Genomic DNA, 12,068 nt, shown 5'->3' on the forward strand with positions numbered 1-12,068 from the left:
AGGCAGTGAAGATAATCAGGTATGGCAGGCATGTGGAAAAAAGTGAGCAGAGGTATGGTGATGCAATGCCTTTGTATATGGAGTATAGAGACATAGAACTGGAAAGGTAAGTATCTTACCTCTATACTAGAGCTTGAAGCTTCAGGAATGAATTTAGACTTAAAGGAGTGTCTGAAGATTTTCAAGATGGCTAGTGGTATGATCATCAAAATATAAAATGGGTAAGGAAGCAGATTAGAAGCAGGAAAACCAACAAAAGGATTATTATAACCACAAAGGAAAAATAAAATCCTGAACTAGCATAATGGAATTATGAGTGGAGGAAGGTATATAAATGAGAAATATTTGGTGATCTGTAGACCTGATAAATATTGAGTTGTGAGGGCAATTGGAGAGTGGGACATTAAAGATAATGCCTTGATTTGGATGGAGATAATGGTGGTACTTTAACAGAAATAGGAAAACCAATAGAAAAGCAATAGAATGAGTTTGATTTTGCCTGATTTAATTTAAAATGTTACAGGTAAATCAAAGTGGGAAAGCACAGTGCACAACTGGGAATTGAGTTTCAGATTCATGAGCTATCTCAACAGAGAGAAGAGTCAAAAAACTTCAGAATGAATGAAGTCAATTGGTAGAGGCCAGAAAGGGCTAAAAACAGAACACAGATTTGATAAGAGAGATTACTGATAAGAGAGAATACCTGAGACAACCAAGGAATATTTGGAAAGAAGAGATGGATGATGATGGTACTACATAACCTGGGAGAGATGTGAGGAGAGATTTAAGGAGGACATGACTGGTGATTAGAAGGTCAGTAGCGGTTTAGAGAGAGTAATTTCAATATAATAGTCCATATACCCATTCAATAGAACAGGTTCACACTGAATCCTGATTACAAGGGATAAACTTGAGGAGTAAATGAATTTTGAGTAAGTGGAGGCTTCAAGATGACATGTTTTTCCATAGTTTTGGCAGCAAAATCAGGGGACAGATGGTGTGGAAACTTGAAATAGTTGCATCGCAAAGAGGAAATGAGAAAATTGATCATGTTTATCTCCCGAAGAGGAAAGAACTATGAAGAGGAAAAGATTGAAGATGGAAGTGCAACTAAAAGGAACTAGGAAGTTTAGAAAAGACGGAATTGAGGAGTCCAGATTAAAAGAGAAGTTGGTGCAAGAAGGAAAATCCCAGCCATCGGGTTATACAAAAAGTGAAGTAGAAATGCCAGAAAAAACTTATGTTGAGGAAACCCCAGTTGTTTGGTCCTAATTATAGTAATCTATAAGAAAATAATATCTACTGTTTGCTTAAGTGTTACTGTTTGCTGGGAGCCATACTCAGTATGTTTATTCAGTAGTTTACATGCACTAACTCATTTGGTATTTCTAAAGGTTCTGTGCAGTATATGCTGTAAATACTCTCATTTAAATGTAGGAAACTGAGGGGCGCCTGGGTGGCTCAGTGGGTTAAGCCTCTGCCTTCCGCTCCAGTCCTGGGATCAAGCCCCACATTCGGCTGTCTGCTCGGCAGGGAGGCTGCTTCCCCCTTTCTCTCTGCCTGCCTCTCTGACTACTTGTGATCTCACTCTCTCTGTCAAATAAATAAATACAATCTTTAAAAAAGATAAATGTAGGAAACTGAATCTTGAGTGAAAGTAATTTGTTTTAAGCTCTAGTGAGAGATCAGACTGGATTGAACTGAAGACTCTCTGGCTCCAAATCCTTTACCCTTGATCGTCATGCTCAGCGGGTAGATTGAGAACTTGAGGATACAAGGGATTTCTCAGAAGCTGTGGTGATTTAACTCAGACAGCATGGCTCGAAATGTATTTAGTCTGGTTTTATGGTTTCTTCCAGAAGAATCTGGCAGCCCTAGGACAGAGAAGATAATAGAGAATTTCAGGAATTGCAGGATAAATATTGCAAAAGGACAAAGGAGAAGAAAAGTCTGACGTGAGAGCTGACACTTACGACTTGAAATGATTGGCATTAGAATCCAATCTGAGGAGGAAAAGAAGAGAGGCCAAAAGAGAGTAGGTAGTTGAAAGCACTGGGAGTAACAGGGTTCTGGGCTTCAGCAAGATGGACAAGGATAGAATGAATAGGTAAGAGAGAATGAAAAAGTGTATTGAGAGAAGTTTCATTCTTCCAAAATATCTCATGCCAAATAACTGCTATTGTGATAAGCCCTGTGTATATGAAAGTTAATTAGACAGTTCTCTCCAAGAGGAAAAAGGTTTAATGTGTCTGAAGTAGGGTGGAACTGGGGTTGTTACAGTTATGGAGTTAAGGAACATGAGACCAAGGATAGGCAAAGATTGTAGTCAATGTATGATGTTAATTACTGAGTTGGTGAGATTGGTGATACTGGCTTAGGTAAGTTAGACACAATATAGCTTCTAAATTTTGTTATTTTATACTTTATGATTAATGATGCTTAAGACCTATTAAAATCTATGCATTCTCTCGTTTTCTATCAAAGAAAAACAATTCTTGAAATGATACAGTGAACTTACAGTTTTATGTATTTGGATATATGCCCTTCTTTTTTTTAAATTTATTTTTTATTTTCAGCATAACAGTATTCATTATTTTTGTACCACACCCAGGATATATGCCCTTCTTAAGGGAATTTGAAATCTGAAAATCTCTTTGAAACAAATTATTTTTGTTCTTTAAAAACAAATTCTTGTATTTTTATTTTTAAAAAGATAAAAAGTATTTCTTACCAAATAATCATTAAATATCACAAATTATTTCTAGTTTATTTTGAAATGATTCTCTGATTGTAGCAAAGTAACATGATTGTGTTTTATTTATTAATATGCTGCTGGAAATGTCGATACTCCATTCTGCTTTTCTGGATTTAAAATCCTATGTTGTTGTTCAGACAGCCTTGTATACAAAAATAAGGTATCATTTCAATTTCCACAAAACCAAGCTTTTGTGAACCTTATTGTTATTCACTATAACTATATCACTATATATTATATATGTGTATATATGCATATATATAATATATATAAAAAACACGTTATGTAAAACAACTATAGCAACTATTATTTACTAGAGAATATGGACAATTGTGGAATATTTTTTCTGTTGATTCAGTTATTGTTATAGTTTGCCAGCTTATAGTTCTTTATATTATATGGTCCACCATCATAGTTTCCTTGGAGAAACTATTCAGTATCATCAAAAAATAAATGGAAGAAGTTTAAGAAGTAATATTCTTGAGTGATTGAAGATGGCAAAGGATATGGTCAGGGTAGTTGGAACAGAGCTTCAAAACTAATCATGCCAAGTAGGAGGAAAGAAAATCTTGACTTTATTTTAGGAGCCAGTCAGAAGTTATTTGTAACATTTAGCAGGATGGGGAAAGAAAGGGATGTTCCATTCTTCATTTCTGAAAATGCAGCTGCTGGCTGCAAGTCCTAGACTGAAACATGGTCTCCAGTTCTATAAAAAGAGTGAACAAGAATGAATTTGTCAATTTCTAATTTTTAAGGACCTTGGGGTATGTTGTTTATTCTTTAACATGTGGATGAAAGCTAAATCTGTTTTAACCCTTCAATAAATGGCTGATACATGTATGAAAATTGTGTACAAACAGAATTGCCAGAAGCTGGTGACCAACAATACAATTCGCTAATGATAAATGACTCTTTTCCAAAGAGATTTTCTTCTTGGAAGGTGAAAATGGATAGTAACCAAACCAAGGCAAATAACTTTCTATCATTGAAAATAATTTAGGATTATGGAAATCAGCACCCAGAAAAAATGAAACTGCTGATGTCAATTTTCTTCCCATCTATTTACCTTTACTCCCCAAAACTCCCCAATAAGAGCCAAACTATGGAAAGAACCTAGATGTCCATCAACAGATGAATGGATCAAGAAGATGTGGTATAGGGGCGCCTGGGTGGCTCAGTGGGTTAAGCCGCTGCCTTCGGCTCAGGTCATGATCTCAGAGTCCTGGGATCGAGTCCCGCATCGGGCTCTCTGCTCAGCGGAGAGCCTGCTTCCCTCTCTCTCTCTGTCTGCCTCTCCATCTACTTGTGATTTCTCTCTGTCAAGTAAATAAATAAAAATCTTTAAAAAAAAAAAAAAAAAAAAAAAGAAGATGTGGTATATATACACAATGGAATACTATGCAGCCATCAAAAGAAATGAAATCTTGCCATTTGCGACAACATGGATGGAACTAGAGCGTATCATGCTTAGCGAAATAAGTCAGGCGGAGAAAGACAACTATCATATGATCTCCCTGATATGAGGAAGTGGTGATGCAACATGGGGGCTTAAGTGGGTACGAGAAGAATAAATGAAAGAAGATGGGATTGGGAGGGAGACAAACCATAAGTGACTCTTAATCTCACAAAACAAACTGAGGGTTGTTGGGGGGAGGGGGTTTGGGAGAAGGGGGTGGTATTATGGACATTGGGGAGGGTATGTGTTTTGGTGAGTGCTGTGAAGTGTGTAAACCTGGTGATTCACAGACCTGTACCCCTGGGGATAAAAATATATGTTTATAAAAAATAAAAAAATTTATTAAAATTAAAAAAAAAAAAAAAAGAACCACCACCAGCACCCAGTTAATATTTTAAATAGCTTACTGTCAGCACGTGGTGAACACAGACAAAACTTGCGGTCTTTGGACACAGAAGAATGTTAGAAAAAATGAGGTGGTCTGAGGACGTATTGGTTAAAAATTCTTTCATTATGGTTTCGATAAAAGGAACCTTTCCAAAGATTTCCAAGACAAGGTTTTGGTAGGGATGTCATGGCAACAGGGTTTTGATGTCACAAATATTTTGCAAATTTCAGGGTTTTTAGTTTTCACTAATAAGCCTTCAATCAGCTACTCTTTATCCTAGCATACATTCTTCCACTCTCCCTGCCACCTCGTCTTCCTTATTGCAGTATTTCAGTGCAATCATAGAGGAAAATGTGCCCCCCCCCTGTTTTTAAAACAGCGAAAGTCATCTCAAGACAACCAAATACTCATTGGATTGCAACGGACTCCAACTGAACTTCCTGGAACATCAAAATCTCATTAAAACCAGTCATTGAATAAGAATATCACTTATGATACACTTAATTGAAGGACTCAGGCCAAATGTAATTTAATACTCAGTACCCAGGCTGGATATGGGAAACTGTTAGCTCCCGCAGGTGTTAGATGGCTAAAAGAGTTATTTTACTTTTGATCTGTTTACTTCTTGAGGGAAGCCTACAGTTTGCTCTGGAAGGGTTCTCCTGCTGATTTAAGAAAGTTGTAAAGTAAATTTCTCAGTGGGGTGTGATCATCAAGCTAACAGTTGGTTTCCAGGGAGTAAATAAAGCCCCTGAAACTTACGATTGATAGCATCACAAGGAGGTGGGGCTCTAAAAATTGTGATGACCAGGTTTCAGAATTGGGATTGGCCTTTAATGCCTGAAATCACAGCTGCAGTCAGTGTTTTTAAGACAGAGCTACCAGCAGCAGCTAGGTCTATGAGAACACTCAGCAACTGACTAAAAATTGCCTTTAAGGTCTAATGAATAATTCAGAATCAGAAATAATCTGCCTCTGACGTGGTGCAGAGGACCACAGTTCTCAGCAGGGTACCCAGGAAATGATGTTTTCATCCTATTAGCTTTATAAGGGCTTTCCCACGCCCCCTTTCCTATCTGGTTAAATCAGTAGTAACCAGTGAGGATCAGGGAAAAACTCATCCCTCCACATCTCTTCCATTTTCTAAAATGAGTGGGAACAGAGGTGAATTCAGAATGCCTGCTCCTTAGGGAGCCAAGGAGAGGAATAGCTACCCCTTCCTCCTCTCCCCTGTAAAACTAGAGACGTTTCTTTGACTGGTAAATCAATTCCATAGAAACTAGGGTCTAGACTGTCTTGGAGGAATGACATATAGCAATAGTTCCTCTTAATGATTTGGTGTTAAATACACTGATAAAATACACCTGATTTCTTATACCATGGCTACGTTGTTGAATTAAAACATACATACATTTATAAATGACGTGGGCCTAAGTTTAATCCAAAGCCTAGAAAATAGTGGAATAATTTAAATGTCTGAATACAAGTCATAGGTTTCAGTATTTCCAACTGTGCGTTGCCGAGAAATGTTCTCATATTTAATCTCATGTGTTTTTTATTACCATGGAGATCATCATAGAGATAATTTATTTTAATGCTTTCATTATACATGTGAGAAAACTGGGGTCCAATGAAGTTAAATAGTTTTCTGTAATGAGATAGTAAGTGGGAATCTGGGTCCAGGATGTAGGATCCTTAGATTCTGGCCTACTCTTTCCATAATTATGTGACTGCCATATTTTAAAGCAAGATGATAAAACCATGGAAAAACCTCATACTTTCCATGTCCTACAGAACTAGAACAAGAATGAATCTTTTATCCTTAGCAATGGCAGCTTGTAGGTGCAGATTATACAGAATTCTTGGTGAAAGCTAAACTTTGAGAAAAAAATGAAAATAGACTTTAATGAGTTAGAAATCTGACTGCTAGATTCACTCGCCTGACTTTCAGTCATCTTCACTATTCTCAGTGACCAGATTTGTATATGATATACATATATATGCTCATATATATATACGACCAAATATACACATGCATTTAGAATATGATATGTATGAATGCAAATATGCACACACATATGCAAATTTACACGCATACATATATGTCTGTATGTTCTTAAACTAAACCAGTAGAGAGGTCTTTCGGGTGCTCACTGATTACTTTTCTTATTCACATTTAATTTTTTTCATGCTTTAAGCATTTTGGAAATAAAAACATTCAGTTTTCCAACCATCTTCTGTGACAAAAAAAATAAAAAAGATTGCAATTGAGCTAAAATATAAATGACTATTTGACATGTAAGCTTGAACTAGCTTCCCACTATAATAGCAATTGAGTTTTTTGTGCTTTTCAAAAATTTTGCCATGGGATCCCGATAAAATCATAAGCTGATTGAGATATTTAAACAATCACTTAAACGTGGTAAGAGGGGAAATGTCAATGGAATTTTAAGTTTTTCATCTCTGCAAAGAATATGTTAAAGCACACCTGCCTATATACACACACCATCACATGTCAATTATTAGATTCAATTATTAGAACTATTTCTATATATGTTAAAAGCAGAATCATCATAGTGAAATACCATTCTCTGCCCAGGTGGAATTAAATGCAGACAATGGAATGCTGGTTTCAAAATTTGCCTTACTCCTGCTGACTGCTTGACCTCACTTGATCTTATCTGTGCAGACTATAAAGGAAAATAATCCAGGTTACCCTGCGTTTGATTCTTGTTTCTGTGGTTTTAATTAGCAGAATTGCAGAAGGGAGCCAGCCCACACAGCAGCAAGGCTAGCAAAGGGAGGTCTCCAGGTGGGTTCCAAATAACATGTTTATAAATGTTTATTTTAAAGGGTTTTTTGGTTTGTTTCGGGTTTTTTTATTTTTTTTAAACCTGTGTTATTGACATTAATGCAATGTCAAAGCTCTTTTTGCTCTAAGGCTAAGATGAGGGGCAAAAGTCTGTGATCAATCTGGGACATCTCTGGTTCTCTATTTTAAGCTCACAAGGTTCTTTTTGCAAAAGGCAGAAGGTCAGTTGGGATGATTAGGAAGTTTCATTTCCCTTCAGAGAGACCCTTGAAAGTAATACTAAGTTACTTAAATTTTGATCAATATCAAATGAAATATTCTACATGCCCATCAGCCTCCACTCACATATTGTTACGTTACCTATATGCAGCACCCAAATATATTAACTGTGAAGATATGTTAGATGGAGATATTTATTATTTGAAAAATTAATCTACTTAGAACTTATTTTCCTCATTAAATATGGAGATATTCAAAATTTAACACTCAAATACCATTTATTTTTCCATTTGTTTTCTAGATATTAAAATCTGATGTATCTGTATAACTTCATTTAATCATCACACATGCCTTTGAGGGAAAGTATTTTTACCTCAAATTGTAGGTGCAAAAAATGAGTCTTAGTTTAAGTGATTTGATTAAGAAAAGTGATAAAACACCTCACCGGGCAGAACTAAAGCTTTTCTCAGTGACGTTGCTGTTTTTTTTTTTTTTTTAATTTTTTATTTTTTATAAACATATATTTTTTATAAACATATATTTTTATCCCCAGGTCTGTGAATCACCAGGTTTACGTTGCTGTTTTTGACTGTGCTATCTGTTGGCACCAACAAAAATATCTGGAATTAAATCAGTGGAGGGAGATATTGTGAATAACAGTCCAGACTAATCAGCTAATAGTGAGAGAGGGTAAGTGATATGTGCTCAGAGTTCTCGAATAGCTTTATACCTTTTGTTGGAAGAAGAAGAAGATATAGACAGATAAACTAGTTAGCCCAGCTGTTTCTCAGGGCAGCGGTACTGCTCACATGAATCTCTTTTGGATATCCTTAGAGGCGGTTTTGGTTGACACAATGAGGCATGATAGAACTGCAGCCTGGAATGAAAAGAGGTTTTGGTGAGTTGAGTGGTGGCTCCCAGAAAGGTGTGTCCATGCTCTAAACCCTCGAATATGTCAGTGCTACCTTATTTGGAAAAAGGGTCTTTGCAGGTGTAATTGAGGTAAGGATCTTAGATGAGGTCATCGCAGATTATCCAGGTGAACCCTAAGTCCAATGACAAGTGTCCTTATAAGAGACACACAGAGAAGAGGAGGAGGTAATGTGACCACAGAAGCAGAAGCTGGAGTGATGGTACCAGAAGCTGGAAGAGCCCAGGAATGGAGTCTCCCTGAGAGGCTTAAAGAGTCCTGTGGCCCCGCTGATACCTTGATTTCAGACTTTTGGCTTCCAGAACTATTAGGGAATGCATTTCTGTTATTTTAAGGTGCCAAGTTTATGGTAATTTGTCACAGCATCCCCCAAAAACTAATATAGAAGTATGTCAGAGACTTTTTTTTGTGTCACATTTCCACTTTGCCTGTACCTTCTTTTCTCAGCACTTCCTGTAGATTTGCTGCTTCGATTCAGCACACAATCTATCTCTCTTTGTCCTTGGGCTTCTCTGTTGCCATTTGTGGGACATCTGTGCAAACCCCATCATAACTCTGACAGCTTTAAGTGGCTAACCCACAGATAGGCCACATGTCTTACAGATTGAAAGACAGTCCTAAATTAAAAAAAAAAAAATCCTGGACCCTTCAAGGCACTTTAATATTTGAATAGACACTAACATAGGCAAAAATCCTGTTTGTAATTATTTGATCCTGGAGATAATACAATTTTTTTTGTATAAATGGAAAATATTTTGACATACTTTTAATATAAGCTGAGTTTTCTAGGAATATAGTTGCCATGTAAATTGAAGGAAGAATGTATTTTATTTAGTCTGGAATTTTGACAAGACCATTTTACCATTTTTTAAATTTCCCACTAACTAATAGATGTGTTTCATTGGCAACAGTATGAGAGTTGTCTATACTACACATTTGATCAGTCTTCATTTGTGACCCTCACACTTCTATATATACAGGTGTAAGCATTTGTTTACCTAATTATGTCTTTGAACACTCAAAGGCATAGTGTTCCATTACTATTACTTGCCATATATCTCCATTGTATTATAATTAGGTCATTATATTAAGTTTTTAAATTTGAGAGCCAGTAGGTTATGTTGTCTTCTGTGTAGGTTCTTTTTCTTCAAATAATTGTTTCAGGGCATTAAAAATATTTCTGATTGAAGTGTTTATATTGGTTGGGAAGATGTTAGTGTCCCCTGAGCAAGATAGATGTTTTTAAATATTTTTTTTAAGATTTTATTTATTTATTTGACAAACAGAGATCACAAGTAGGCAGAGAGGCAGGCAGAGAGAGGAGAAGCAGGCTCCCCACTGAGCCGAGAGCCCAATGCAGGGCTCAATCCCGGAACCCTGACCTGAGCGGAAGGCAGAGGCTTGAACCCGCTGAGCCACCCAGGCACCCCTAGATGATGTCTTTAAACGCAGATTTAATTCCAAGTAAAACATAGAGTCATCCAGTAACGTTCTGTGCAACATAGAACATAATACTTTTTGAGGACACCAGACCATGTCTTGTGATTTTCATGCATAACATTAAGGAATTTTTTTCTGTTATTCTAAAGAAGCTTCCTCTCAACATTTAAATAATCCTTTTCCTCATCACTAGATGTTTACCAAGTGTGCCTACCAAGTAAAAATACATTCTGAATGGACTATAAAAAGTGTAAATTCAAACTTCTGTCCTGAAAAATTTGTCAACAGTGTGAACTGAAAAACATATACACATGAATCAGACTTAAAATCATGGTTAACTGTGTCATTTTCCTAGCTTTGTTCTCTGGTTACTATTTGTGTGTCCTTTTAATTCTTTGTGTGTGTGTGTGTGTCAGTATTTTCTTAGATTGTGAAGTCCTGGGGGTTTGGACCATATTTAAATAATTCTCTTTGTAGGAACCCCAAAATAGCACAATGCAGAATTAGTACTTTAAAATTCTTTTTGATGAAGGAATGAAATTATGCCTAAATCCCTGATAGAAATCACCACTATTTCCAAATTATATAATGGCTATATTTAAAGCTTCTGAAATGGAGTAATTAGTAAAAACTAAGATTCAGTGATGCCTTTGGGGAACTTGGAGTTCTAGAGAGCAGTTTTTTTTCAGTCACATTCCAGAAAAGTTGTTCACTCTATAGAGTTATTGGCATTGTAATGTCAAAATATTTGAAAGGAAAACAGCACAACGGCATAGCAAGTCATAATGGTAATATTTTATGAATCTCGTTATTATTTCATGCATAGCTGCCCTGTGAATAGAGGAATTATAAATGCAGTTAATGATTTACTAAGGAACTCACTGGGTATCCTTTGAACAAAATAGAAGCAAATATCTGCCAAGGGCAAAAGCATAATCTGCAACTTAAATAATGTGATATTTAGTGAGTGGCGAAGAAGATAAGGGGAAAAGGGTGGTAGCGTATTAGAATGGGACTTTTTAATTTAACCAAAGAAAAATCAATATTGAAAACAGGGTAGAAGACCAACATTCAAGTCCAGAACTGTGAGTTGAGGCCTCATGGTGAATTCAGACGCTTATATGATAAAACAGATAAATGTCTAGAATTGCGTGGATGTCTTGCTTGCTCTGGGCAGAGAGAAAAAAAAAAAGATTTTCTTTAAGAACTCTGATGACATGTCTACCTACTTAACTAATACAGTGGAAGGAAAAGAAGCAAAATTGATAGGCTATAAGTTTTTTATTTTTGTGCTTGTTGCCCAGTTTGAACCTTAACAACAGCCCTCCAAGGTTGTCAAGTGGGCACCAAATTACTAATGGGAGCACTTACTGTAAAGAGAAAGTAATGAGCTATACAGACACCCTTAATGGTTTATGGAATTAATGCAAAAAAAAAAAAAAACAAACTGCCCAATTCTTAGGGAAGAGGAAATCCTGTCTAAGTCAGATTAAAGAGCCAACCCAAATCCACCCTCTGTGAATTACTGCGGGAGGATTTTAACTTGTGTCTAAAGATTTATTTGAGTCTTACACTCAAAATTGTAAGATTTCAAATGACTTCTTTGAACTCTCTCCTGTATTGTGAATATCTAACCTTAACTGGATAATTTCAAAAGATTTTATTTAAAAATTCAAGTTATATTGTTAATTTCATATTGAATACACACATTATTAATATTAAAAAATCACAAGTACTGAAATTTTGGCGATGAGGCATGACAGGTACCCAGCCAGTAGGGAAAGAGGGTGTATCAAACACCTCTTTGTTCTGCCTGACATTATCTTGATCTGCATATTTATTCTAGTTATTGGTCTGGCAGTGAACTGAAGGCATCTATTTCTTGGCTACATTAATGACTTTTTCTAGATTTCTCTGCTTCGGGGCTTCTCTTACTGCCAATATTTGGAATGCCTGTGGGAACCTACTCATATATTTGCAAATTTGAAAGTGCATTGAGTTTAACATGGCAAATCTTCACCAATAGGAGACCTCAGCCAAAGGATAAAGACTCTTTCCTCAGCCCTT

General features: G+C 36.2%; 1 protein-coding gene across 2 annotated transcripts in view; it reads right to left on the reverse strand.

The window, feature by feature from the left end:
• Positions 1-12,068, reverse strand: part of OLFM3 (olfactomedin 3) — a 196,135-nt gene that overhangs the window by 101,376 nt on the left and 82,691 nt on the right. The window contains exon 2 of one of the 2 annotated variants that reach the window (XM_059137173.1): positions 8,361-8,507. The exons of the other annotated variant lie outside the window; for it this stretch is intronic. The gene's annotated coding sequence lies outside the window, so the exon portion shown is untranslated. The remainder of the gene's footprint in view (positions 1-8,360; positions 8,508-12,068) is intronic. 2 annotated transcript variants of the gene reach the window in all.

The sequence above is a fragment of the Mustela lutreola genome, chromosome 10 (genome assembly GCF_030435805.1).
Source record: "Mustela lutreola isolate mMusLut2 chromosome 10, mMusLut2.pri, whole genome shotgun sequence".
NCBI classification, from domain to species: domain Eukaryota; kingdom Metazoa; phylum Chordata; class Mammalia; order Carnivora; family Mustelidae; genus Mustela; species Mustela lutreola.